The sequence below is a fragment of the Ailuropoda melanoleuca genome, chromosome 6 (assembly GCF_002007445.2).
Source record: "Ailuropoda melanoleuca isolate Jingjing chromosome 6, ASM200744v2, whole genome shotgun sequence".
NCBI classification, from domain to species: Eukaryota; Metazoa; Chordata; class Mammalia; order Carnivora; family Ursidae; genus Ailuropoda; species Ailuropoda melanoleuca.
In genome coordinates this window covers 53,542,939-53,556,460 of record NC_048223.1, presented here as the reverse complement: position 1 = coordinate 53,556,460, position 13,522 = coordinate 53,542,939, and the positions used below count along the sequence as shown (strand labels likewise).

Below are 13,522 nucleotides of genomic sequence, written 5' to 3'. Positions count from 1 at the left end.
CTTCTCCTTTCTCCGGGGTGTGTGGGGAGCGGGAGGGGATCTCCTTTGTACAGGGCCTCCGGGCGCGCACCCGGGCCGGGGTAAAGCTGCTTCTGTGTTCAGTGTGAGCTGGTGTTTACAGGCGACAACAGTCGACGTGGACTCAGTGATGTCTGTGTTTCTGAACTATTTAATTTCGCGTTCTGTTTCTATGAAGAAATATTTATGCCTCCTTCACCAAGTGTCTATTTAATGTTGATAAACATCACTCTTCGGTCTTCAGCCGCGGTGTCCCTCGAAAGTGATTCTTCCAGGTCCCCTCGAGCAGTCAGTTTGGTCTGTCGAGCTTTTCACGAGACTGAGAGGACGGCGGCCATCCTGCTGGCGGTGGCGAGTCCTGAACTCCTGGGGAATAAAAAGCCAACTGTAACTTCGACGTCAACATGGAAAACCACTCTTCAGCTGAACCTGTGGGAAATGAACGAAGCAGCCCTCCACCGTGCTGTTTGAAATCACATGACAAGGGTAAACAAAAAGCAGATCAGCGTAATTGAAAGAACATATATATATTTTTTGGCCCACATTCAACCAAAGAACAAGAAAAACCAGAGACTCTTTTCTACTACACAGAGCAAACTACGGAATGTTCTGTGATTCACCTGAGAAACGTCTGGTGAGCAACGGCATCTCTAGTTTCCTACTCCGGTTGGCCAAGCACTAATAAACATGGGAATGCTGATTCCAGGGTCCCAGGACGTCCGTAATTCCCCTTCTTTTCGAAACTCCTGTCCTGCCTTCCTCCCAAAGGGCTGTTTCCTGTATTTCCAACAAAATAAGAGACCATTACGCTTGAGAAATGAAGAAACCCCGAGCTTGGCTTAACAGTGAAGGTCAGTAACAGTTCTGCTTGAACTCAATCTCCTCCTGACCCTGTCCTTTTCTAAGGCTGGTGACCACAGAAAATAAACTGCTCCAAGCCTCTAGCTCTCCTTTCCTGTTTTTAAATCTCTTACAGATGAAAGCTGCTATTCCATGCTAAATACTGATGGTGTTTGTAGAAAGGTATGGCCAACTTTTAGGCTGTTTTCAGAGAAGGAAAATAAGAAAAACAGACTCTTTTGAATATGGGGGATTTACGATATGGGTGATCAGAGAGGTAGGAGTGTTTATAACTGGACAGAGCTACACGTGCATTTCCCAAAGGGCTTGTCATGAGAGAAGGTACGTGGCATTTACATAAGATCAGAATGTCTCCATCCTCAGTCTGTTCTACTCCACGTGAATGAGGTTCGCAGAGCTTTCGCGATTATTCACTTTAATGGAAAGAGCAAAATAATTAAGCTTAAAATAAACTGCACATGAAGAACCCCCAACACACATGCACACGCGCATGCACACACATGCATGCACACACGCACACGGATGCACGCATACACATAGATGCACATGCGCACAGATGCACACACACATGCACGTACACAGATGCATGCGCATGCACACTCGTACATGCACGCATGCACACGGATGCACACATACACATAGATGCACATGCACGCGCACACAGATGCACACACATGCGCACACATGCATGCACCCATGCACAGATGCACGTGCATGCACGCACATGCTCACAGGCACACACATGCACACACACACATAGATGCACATGCACACGCCCACTGGTGCACACGTATGCACACACACATGCACACACATGCATGCATGCACGCACAGATGCACACGCATGCACGCACATGCTCACAGGCACACGGATGCACGCATACACATAGATGCACATGCACACGCCCACTGATGCACACATATGCACACACGCATGCACACACATGCATGCACGCACAGATGCACGCGCATGCACACTCATACATGCACACGGATGCACACCTACACATAGATGTACATGCACACACGCACATATGCGTGCACGCACACACATGCACACACACACATCCATTCTCCCATCCTCTGTTCTCCAGCACTTACCAGATGGATAAGAGAAGTGACCTGTCCGGTCCCCTAGTTCCCTGGGCTCTGTTCTCTCAGCCCATCCCCCACCTGCGGTCTCTCTGCTGGTTCTCCGTATTATCCTGAATCATCCCTGCCTTACATCCAGCCTTGACTCAAAATACGCCCGTTTCTGTTCAGTGATACACCCTGACAGAGAAAACAAACAGGAGAGCATCACTACGCACTAGAAGCTGCAGTGGGTAAAGATCTAGAAGCATCTCTGCTTCCTCCGTCAGCCACCCTCGTAGAAGCTGGGCAAGTTCACGGCTCGGGACGGATGAGGGCCCTTGGGAGTCAGCTGTGAGGAGCAGGGGCAGAGTCGGAGGCACAGGGTGGCCTCAGGTCGACCTCAGGAGGGAAGAGGGGCGCGTGCGGGCTCAGGCTGGTGCAGGAGGCTGATACCGACGACAGGGAACTGGGGATCGCAAGGGTGTCCCACGCTTACCAGATGGGGGCATATTACTGAGAAATGAGACGGTCCCTCACTAGCAGCTCCAGAGGACGAATGAAGGATGCACAAAGAAGCACTAAACCTAGCAGGGAGTGGGGGGGGGGGGCTGAGTTCTTGGCCCAGATCTGTCACCATGTCACGCATGTCACTTACACTCCCTGGGTTGTCTCCAGACGCTCGTACTCAAGGACGACACGGAAGCATCTGAACTTGCGCTCTCACAGCAAACAGATCAACGCTGAGGCCTGGGGGCAGGTGTCAAATGGCGTCTGATGAACCCTCGAAAACTTCACAGTTAATAAAGCGACTCCACTCCATGGAAGTTCGCACCCGCACCGGGCCATGCTCTGGCTCCAACACGGGCAGGGGTTCCTGACGTTGTTCAGTGAGCGTAGCTACACTCACAGCCTCACACGCCGGTAGACAGGGCACCTGGACGTGCAGGCGCGGACCCCAAATGCTTGGGTAGGAACCAAGGCCTCAGGAGAACCTTAGGCCTGTGGTGGTCGTAGCAGAACCACAGAGACTCAGCACTGAGGCCGGACCGTCCTGCTCCGGCCTGGGCTGGTCACCCCCACTGGGAGTTGCACGAGGCATCCTACATAAAAGGAAAATGGAAAAGCCGTAGCCTCCATGACAGAGAAGTATTCATAACACTTCCCTCACCCAAATCAGACTCCGGTAACCCTATCTTAACCTAAAAACAATTATCCCCAGAATATAAAGTCTCTTAGCTTTCCTTCTCGAAGTCTGAAATACTTAACAATTCCTCAATTTGCACACCAAGCCCCCAAACTATTTTTATGCTCAATTCTGTGAGTTCCTTGACGATACAAAGTGGGTCTTATGCCTCCCGTGGCGGCAGAGTGTCTGTCAGAGACTGGACATTCAGTACATGTTGAATGTTCACTAGAAACCCCTTATGACCCACATGCCACATATTTATCAGGACTATGCCCACACCCCTGCCCCACGCTCCCACTGTAGTCAGGGGTCACCCAGCCGGCAAAGTAACTTAAGGGAAAAGGTGATGATTATTAGCTCATGAAATGTTCCTGAGCAACAGGGAGAACTATTTTAAACAGGCCTGAAGTCGTTGACAGAATGAAGAATACAGAAAGGAAAAAAAAAAAAAATCACCCCTCTCTTTTCTCCCTAGGACTCGGGAACTTCTTACCAGAGAGGTGAACTTCCGCGGCCCTCCCCGGTCGTCCTAGCAGAAGCGCGGAGAGGGCCCGGCGAGGCCGGGGAGATACGTTTTCCATTTGCGCGAGTGAGGATCTGTCGTTGGCGTGAAACCTGTCCGCCTGCAGTTCTGCTGGGCGTGGGAAGTTAGGGGAGAACCCCCAGTGTTCCGCAAGCAGCCACACAAACGCCCTGTGTTACTCCCTTCCTCGTCTGGGACCCGGGCCCTTGGGCCTCCGGGCCGCGACCCCCCAGGGAAACTTCCTCGGGGCTTGTGTGTACAGCCATGGGCGGCAACATTGCGAGCGACGCCCCTTTTCCTTTCTTTTTCTTTTTTTCAAACACGTGGGAACGAAGCTGGTGCAGGTCTGAGGGATCATTACAGGGAAACAGGCGTCCACGCTGTGGGGGAAGGGGGGGCGTGGATTCCTGCGGACAGCATCTACGCTGCGTCCGGTGATCACACCCTTTAGTTCACGAGGCCGTGGGGGAGAAACCACTATCCAAACAAGATGATGGCTCTATATTTGCTTTGTAAGCAAAAGGCATGTATCATAGTTGCGTCTAAAATAGTGTCCACATCTTTACCAAAGGCACTGAATTTTACCCGTTTTTATGACCTGGTGGCCCCCCCTTCCTCGGGAGGCATTGCAGGTGCCCCCCACGCCACGCTCATTCTTTCTCCTGAAAATACATCCGTTGTCTGTACTATAAAATGATGCCTGCGACTTTGTAGTGATATTACCCCGAGTTTAACAGTGAAATAAGAAAATAAAACTATTAATAAAGACTGTGGTGTGCTTGCTCTGCGATCGCCACGGCACCGGCCGCCTACCGTGAGAAAGGGAGAGCGCGCAGAAGGGCTCATTCTTGAAGAGGCCCGTGTGTGCCCTGACTGCTCTTTCTTTTTTATATGCACTAGAATTTTCTTCAGCAACCAAGACGACCGCTGTCCTAACCCAGAACACTCACAATGACGTGTTTAGGGGTGTGTAGTAAGCATGCATAAAATCTATCTACACACACAGTCCTTATTCCAAGAGTGTAGGTGGGGAAACGTACTGCTCTCTAGATAAATATATTAACAAGGGGTTTTATTGTCCTCCTTTCAAAAAAAAAAAGCTCATCTTTTTGTTCCCCCCTTTTTTAGAGTTGTTTGTTCATTTCCGTGGACTCATCAGCATTGTTTTCCTACCAAAAATAAAAATCAATCGTTGTATTTCATTACATTGCCTTTAAAATTATTACAAGTGTAGGTACAAACGGAAGTCACTCTTAGCAAGAGAGTGAATTTTTTTTTTTAATGTCTTGCTTGGCTAATTTATGGCTACTGTGCACAGCATGTATCATACACACCAAACACTGAGTGTGGAAGCTTCCAGACTTCCACCTTGCGAGTAAAAGCAAGAATATGTTTTCTGAATCTCTCTCAATCCTTTGTCGTTAATTAAATCCTCATTTTGGGTTTACAATTTGGGCACGTACTCTCTGGACCCCAGCACAACCCTGTCTGATCCGACATACCCTTTTATGATGATTCCCAAGGAGAGCCATGCAAATTGCCAGAAAATGAGCTACTTTTCTTACACCCTATGATGACAGGCAGTTTTATGTGAAATTAATACTGAGATTGAAAAGTTTTCTGTTGTACCCAAGTCTTCCATCATTTGTTACATAAATTTATTAGATATAACCTGTAACTACAGGGGCAAAAACAACAATGGCTGAGAGTATGGAAAACATTAATGAAGCATAAGAACATGTTAAAGTTGGAAAGATCAACCAGCACAAGCTGGTTTTTAACTGAGAGGTACCCTGGAAGGAAATGATAAATAGCTTTTGGGAGGAATTGCTACTTCTTAATCTGAACGGTTACAGGGGAAGCAATTTTATAAAACAGAACTCTGCTCTCTTGACCTCAATTAATCCAAGGATTGGAACCTAGCTGGACTGATCAAAACCTTTCCAGGAGAATTTTTAGTTTGGGGGATAGAGACTCTGGGGCCCATCCTCTCTCACACAGTCATGACTGGGACACACTAGCTCTCAGCCATGTCTTACATTGTCTGTGTCATAGGAACACATCAGAAACTGAAATGGAAAAACAGTGAGAGGAATCAGACTCGAGAGACAAGAGAAAGACGCCATTACCCCTGATTTCCCCAAGGTCCGGCACATCTCCACACTTCTCCCAAGCAGGGCTGTTCAGATGTACTTTGTCTCTCCCGGGTAGTCATCAAATAAATTTAACAGTTTAGTTTAAAGGCACTGGGTTAAGTATCTATTACTTGTAACTAAACAGGACTACCCACTGCAAGTTGAGTGAATTAGTTAACACAAATGTTTGTGAAATCTGAAACTAAATTGTTTCAGTGAGAAAATGGGATTGGTCATTTGGGCTTCATTGACCATTCAGCTGATTTAAATATTCCCACAATTAATTAAATTTTTATTTGAATTATTTTTTTATTAAAATTATACTTCACAGAGTCAAGTGTTGGAAGAGGGTGCATGTAGCACTTATCTGGAAGAGACATGCCACCAGCCAGAGCGCCGACAGAGCTGTGAAAGGAATGCAGCCAGCTCCCTCCTTGGTCTAATTATGGTCTTTCTCGGGCATTTTTGCACATCACCTTTCACCCTGATTCCCTCTTCAGTTTTTTGGAGATGCCCTGTGTATCTTCCAGTGGAACTTGTTACTCTCCAAGAGAATTAACCAACAGCATTCACATTATTAAAGGGCAAAGCTAATTAGTAATTAGTAAGAAGCAGTAATTGTCAAAGATGGGTTCTCATCTGAGTTCTAGGAGGATGCTGATGAGAATCATGTTGGAAACGAGGGTCTCAGATTGTGGGAACTCACTTTCCTCAGCACTGCTTTATAAACAGTATTCAAACCTTGGTTCGTAAGAGAATTGGCAACTTAATCTTACAACAGAGCAGAAGGAGGGCTGACTTCAGGCCACGAAGCTAGAGAGACATGCCCCTTAGGTTTGCATTCCTCACTCTGTCCTCCACATCGCAACTTTGCCTATTCTGATACCAATCGCTTGCCAGTTTGCTACTGGAAAATACTGGAGCAATCAGAAATCTCTGTCAGGGAAAAAAATCCATGCTTCCACAGGATAGATATTTTATAGGATCCAGAGGTTGCCCTGAATATGCTGAAGAGGTAAAGATGATGAGTACAGGACCCCATCACCATGCACGTGCTCTGAGCACCGGGCGCCCCAAAAGCAGGACGGGCTGGCCAACACGGAAGCTGAGAGTGACAACAGTTATGCTTCCATCCACTTCTGTCACCTTTCTGACGGGCATCTTTGTCTTCGTAATTCTCCGAAATCATTACATCAGGGGTCTCTGTACTGAATTTCTCTTCATTCTAGACAGTGCAATGCAGTGGGGAAGTTTTTAATAAAAAGTCACTATTAATGCTCTGGATTTACTAAATGGCGTGTCTCTCATAATATCTTGTTTGTAAATGATGTATCTACCATAGTTAGTCCTTAATTCATTTTACAAATTGTTCTTTTCCATAAAGAAAAGAAAACATGGGTTTTGAATTTTAAATGATCTTACTTACTAGGTTTGGAGGAAAAATAGGCTGGGCATGGATTTGACTTAATCCCAGGCAGTGTTTACTTTATGACTAATACTTACTGCCCCTTCTCTTAACTAACTTACCTTTCTGAGTCAAACCATTCTCCCCTGAGCAATTAATTCACAAAGATGACAACTATGGAATTTGTCCTGCTACAGACAGCCACTTATAAGCCAGGAAAACAGATAGAAAGCAGTGGTAATTGTATACTCATACACTTGCCATAGGATTGATTCTTTGACATTTAGTTCCATAAGGCCAATGAAATTTTAATAATAATCTATTCCAGTAAATTGTTGGCACATGGACACAAACAGATCTCTAAGCGACACAACCCCCCAACCCTGGCTTTGAGAACACGAAGAGCCTTTAGAAATCTGACCACGTTTGTGGATTCCACCAGCAGGGACAGCTATATTTAGGAATAGTTGACTACACTGTCATGCTATCTAGGTTAGCCTGAAATGGGAAGTCAGGAGAGGCTCTGACTAAGCCTAGAGGAAGGTCGTAAGCAGCAGAGATCGCAAAGGAGAACCCCCACTACCCACCAGCTGCAGTGAGTACCTTTAACTGTGGCGTCAGAGACAAGGGCCACCTCTGAAATTCACTTCAGAACGACAGAAAAAGGCCAGTCCTTTGCCACTGAGCCAGAAGTGAAGTACTTTCCCAGTAGCGTTGCAGGAGATCACCCCCAGCCCTGTCATGGAACCAACGACTCAGCTCTGGTTCTTCACAGCAGTAGTGGGAGCACGCGTGGGGCGGTGACCAGACACGTGGGGGCCCCCCACATCCCTGCCCCCACCCGCCAATCCACACACCCACCAGCTTCACGATCAGACACACTAGAGACTTCTGGAAAATCCACGTAGGCAACCTGCCAAAACTGCCTCCCTTTTTGGTTGTATCAGAAACAAAACACGCATACCTGAGCGCTCCTTATCAAGGTGGGAAATGCCGTTAATACACCAACCTTTCTCTCTGCTCTGTTCTCCCCGCCACCAAACCCCAGTGCCCTTCCTCATGCCTTATGTGTCCCTATACCCCGAAGTTAAGTCTCCCCTTGTTGACACCAAATATATAAACTTCATATATACTTTCTAATTCGACTTAAGACCTTCCCACCTCTGAAGTTCCAGAAATGATTTTGTGTACTGTCAAGCAAGAGCTCGTTGTGTTAGCTAAGCACTGCAAACAGAAGTGACTTTGACTTAGAAGCTAGAACCAATGTGTAAAAGCAGAGATATGAAGATAAATAAAAAGAAAATAAACACTCACTGTTTATCAAGAGATAATGGGTTCCTCTGTTTTCTTTCAGGATTCCAAAATACAACTAGGATCTAAACGCACTCCGAAGTTTGAGCATTCCTGGGTGAAATAACATAAATCCTTTAGTTGGAAGAGACACTCTAAATATTCTCCAGTCAAATTTACACTCCATGCAAGTTTCCCTCCTTCCATAGCAGCCTCGATGGCTCACCCCCCCGATTCTGTGCAAATAATTCCAATGACAAGAAACTCCTTAAGCAAAGAAGACCACTTTGTATTTAGAGACTTTTAATTGTTTTGTTACACTTTATCCACTGGCGGTAGCCTTCCCCTCTAGGGCACTGATCTTCCGCTGGGGTACGTGCATATCAGTGTGGCTACACGAGGACTTTCCAGAGAGCACTAGAATATGGAAGCCATTTGCCCGATTCTCAACTGTCACAGGTACTCCTCAGAGCTGACCTACCTAAAAGATCATCTCCTCCTTTCCACCTGCCTTTCTCACTTTACCTGACATGCGTCTCACCCAGCCTGAATCTCACTCGTGTGCGCAAATAATCTAGACAACACATAAAAGGATGGCTTTAAAGTGCACAGCTCCTCAGACACTGTCCTGTACCAGAAACGCAAATAGCGCTTCAAAGAAACACTGAAGACAGCAATGGCTTATTTTATTCAGAGAACAAACTAATACTAAAGGTCCGTGCTTCTATCTATCCATCCACATGTACATCGTCCATCTGTCCGTCCGTCCGTCCATCCATTTATCCATTCACTAATCCAGTCATGAATTAGAATTCAAAGGTGACGTAGTTGTCATAAGAACTGTATGACCGCATTTACTTAAATTGGAAAATTAGGTCAGGTTTTTTCTAACAAAGAAAATGAATCTGGTTGATTAGCAATGAGGATTGCCTTTGCCAATTGGATTATAAGGTATTTATTTTCCATAAGGTGAATGAAAAAATCTATACTACAAAGTTGGGGTTTTTTTAAAGATTTTATTTGTTGAGAGAGAGAGCGTGAGTTCATGCAAGCAGGGGGAAGGGGAGAGGGAGAGAGAAAAATCTCAAGCAGACTCCCCACTGAGCAGGGAGTCCAAGGTAGGGCTCGATCTCACGACACTGGTATCATGACCTGAGCCAAAATCAAGAGTCAGGCACTCAACCGACTGAGCCACCCAGGTACCTCCCAAAGTTTTGATTAAAAATATGTTTAATGAACAGAGATCATATGGCATATGCAGGAAATTACATTCTTTGAACTTATATTGAAACTATTTACAGACAAAAATATGCAAGAGGCATATAGCTTTTAAAATTTTATGTAAATGGGGGGCAGTGAAACAGAAGACAGAAGAAGAAGCCCCCTCATCCATATGGCATGTCCCTGAATATCTGAAGACAGCTCTCATTTCTCCCACACCACTCACTCTCCACTTCAGACCTCCTTGACAGCCTGAGCCAGCCCTCATAGCTCACGGTCAAGGGCACCACTGAGCAGGGAAGACACGAGTGATCCCGGCAAGTCCCAGCTCTGCCTCTCCGGGGGCCCTGCTCATACCCCCACCCAGCCCCCATGATAACAGGCTCGGCAGCTGGCTGGTCCAACCTCACTGTCCACAGAAAGGCAGCCAACCAAAGACAAGGCCTGGGCCATCCTCTAAGGAGCACAGTTTACACCGACCACACTTTGCTTCCCTGACTCCAGCGAATGTCGTGTGTCAGAGGCGCCCAGTCTGCCCCAAGGCACGATCGACAAGCAGAAGAAAGCCAAAAAGTAGGAGCCCGTGAAGAAGGGAGGCTGAAGGGAGGTGTGTGTCCACCAACGCTGAGATGCGTGGGTCAAGAAGCAAGACCATTGATGATTTGGTTAGAGTCAGTGGCATTTTAAATGCAGTGACATCACACATGGGGAAGGCTATAATTTTGCGAGGGTAAAGGCTGTTATGCTCTCAGCTTCTTTCAACCCCTTACTTTCTCTGTCACCACCACGGCACCCCCCACCCCCCGTCCTGGCCAAATTTTGCACCTGAACCTATAGGCTTCCGTAAGTCCCCCTCTCAAGGCAAAGGACGAGGCAAAGCAACAAAGTGTCAAAAATCTGAACTTCTGAGCTTCCATGGAGATTTTTAACCAACCTGCATGAGAAAAAGACGTCTTCAAAGCCACAGCTTTCCAAAGAAACAGAGAGAGAGAGAGAAATGTTCTGGGAACTTCTAAAACCTCCCCTGGGCTCCTGCCCACGGCCATCTGCCTCTAGGCCCCCACGCCTGTTGCTCACGAGTTTCTGTGAGGCCATGGCTCACGGGCTCGTGCCATCAGCTGAGCTGGGTCCTCAAGCAGCATCAGGGCTGAGCCTTTGCGGGGGCCCGCGGGAGCCCCATCTTCCTGCCACCTGTATCTAATATTTTCTTCTCCGGCCTGTAGCTGACCACTATTGTTCGCTTGTTCATTTCTGGCTCACAACTCTGGCTCCTTTTCAGCTCAGCTGCAAGTCTCTGTTTCCTGTCTGATAAAGGACAGAGCGGAGGTCAGTGCGGAGAGGAAAGCACCCAGAACAGTCTTCTCTTCTGGCTCAGGGACCCACGGCCCCAGGCCCTTCAGGCTCATATGGATGACAGAACGTTCGAGCATTTCTCTGGGAAGCACAGAGCTTTCCAAAGGCTCCAAAATTGCATTTCTTACGGGGTGTCATAGTTTACATGGTGGAACAGGATGTATGGTTAAGTCTGCCCAGAATGAAGGGGAAGGTCTCCAGAATTCTCACCGTCTCAAAGGCTCACAGCTGAAGCCACACTCTAGGGCTTGGCTATACGTGCCCTGTCTCCGTATTTTGCAGCGGGGGCTTCAAGGAACAGCACAGTGGGAATGTTCCCGAGTCCAGAGTGCCCATGTCGAGCAACAGGAGAAAGGGCAAACTGGCTTTAGGATGATCTGTTTTGGGCGGTGACTAAAGTTGGGGACTGAGTTGCCCAGAATTCTCTAGCGACCACCAACAGGAGAGAAAGAGCCTGGAGGGGTTTCCTGAGGTACAAGTGAAGCTCGCTTTAGCCCCGTGCCTTTAGCTTACTGCCATTTTCACCCACTACCGTGGGGCCACTTCATGGAAGAGCAAGTACCCCCGCTCTTACTTAACCAACTCCGAGCGGCCTTCCCTAGGCCACCTCCCCAAAATGGTACCTTCCCACCCCGCGCTCAACTTACCCCACTTTATGCTTCTTCACAGCACTTATAACTTCACACATTTTTAGAAGCTTTATGTATTTATTTGAGGGGGCGCAGGGGGAGGGACAGAGGGAGAGGGAGAGAGAGACTCTCCAGCAGACTCGTTGCTCAGCCGGGAGCCCGACACAGGGCTCGATCCCACGACCCTGAGATCATGACCTGAGCCGACACAAGAGTCAGACACCCAACCAACTGAGCCACGCAGGCACTCCTACTTCACACATTTTTAAATGCATTTATTGCCTGTCTCCCCTCACTGAATGTGAACTCCACGGAAACGGGGTTTTTGTTTGTTTTCCTGTCTCCCCACCACCCCAGGTGCGTATAGAGACTAGAAAAGCTCTTTGATACGTGTCAGGCACTTAAAATGTATTTGTTAGGTGAATGAATAGGACTAAAATCTAACAGCCTGTCTTCTTACTTCCACGATTCAATTGATTTGAATTATTCTTTCAGTAGATATATTTTCCTATCTAATGTGTGATCAATAATTCCTCAAGCAGAAATCTAATAGGATCTCCAGCCTTCCGTGCTACCCACACGAAACAACGCTCCCCACCCCCCAGTCAAGGCCTTTCTGTGCAGGACGTGCTACGATTTCTGCTACTTTTGTTCTTATTTCTAAGGCTCTAGAAATAACAAAGAGCTCATTGCAATGAAAGCTTAGGAAACATTCGATATCACATATTGGATGGTGATGTGAATTTTCACATGGTCTAGATACATTTTCAGGTCTTTAGTATAATGTTTTACATTTCTTTCCAGTGTAAGCACTGAAGTATATTCATATTTGGAAAATTTCTCCATGACTATGTAAAATGTTCATATAGTATACTTAGATATTGATGATTTTTCATATATATAGATTTACGTATAGATATGTATATATAAGTACATATATTTTAAAATATGAATATATAAATGTATTTATATGACATAAATATAAATATATATTATGTATTCAATATATACACACATATATATTTGAATTCCTCAATTTTGATACTATCGTCTTTTTCCTTTCATCCTTCAAACTTCAAACTATTCAGTAAGCCACCAAATGGTTATGTCTTTCTCCTGCCTTAGAGTTATTTGAGCTTGAAGCCGGTTCAACAACAAAACCAATAGTGATATCTGTAATATCCTTCACATCCCGCATTTTCTTCTTATGCTTGTAAATTATTACTCCAAAAAAAAAGTAATAACTCTGTCTCTTCCCCTAGAGCCCCCAAACCTCCAGCAACCAAATCCAGAAGCACATCCCAATTAAATCTCCAAGGCTGGTCACCTGGGGGGTCCCACACTCCCCACCCTGGCTGAGACTTTTTCTTATATTTCATGGCCACTGACTTGTCCTTCCCCAAATCCTTTGTACTCCAGGGAATACATGGGAATCAGCTATGTCTCTCTTCTCTCTAAAGAAGTAAAGTCCAGTTACTTAAATGTGCTTTGCCTTTACAAGAGAAAGATAAGGCTTTAGACACCTGGAAAGTGATATGGAATGAGAAGGTACGTATGTGCACATGAACCCATCATACGGGCTCGGTGCAGCTACGAGGCAGCCCCAGCCTTACATCTGAAATGAGTCCTTGTGTTTTGTTTGTTTTCAGGCTTATTTTTGGTTTCTTTTGTTTCACCTCATCTGGTGTTTCTGTGTCGTCATTTCCAGACAAGGGAAGAGAAATGCAAAATACAACAACTTATATTCAAACATCTTTTCATTGCCCTTTTTGGGAGGTTCTTTGGTCTTTTCCCCCAGTTCCTTCTTGTTCCACGTACGTACTGACC

The 13,522-nt window shown here is 46.3% G+C and overlaps 1 non-coding gene across 3 annotated transcripts; it reads right to left on the bottom strand.

Annotated features, from left to right (window-relative positions):
- Positions 1–243: 243 nt before the first annotated feature.
- Positions 244–11,822, bottom strand: LOC100471256. Of its 3 annotated transcripts, none has more exons than XR_004626099.1 (7): positions 10,648–11,822; positions 8,517–8,606; positions 2,609–5,731; positions 1,981–2,151; positions 1,216–1,292; positions 639–795; positions 244–384 (listed from the first exon to the last, which is right to left on the bottom strand). It is a non-coding gene; the product is annotated as an uncharacterized LOC100471256 (transcript). The 3 variants fall into 3 exon arrangements; XR_002141735.2 differs by having other exon boundaries at positions 2,609–3,053; positions 10,648–11,814; XR_004626100.1 differs by having other exon boundaries at positions 2,609–2,700; positions 10,648–11,807.
- Between the last annotated feature and the right edge of the window lie 1,700 nt (positions 11,823–13,522).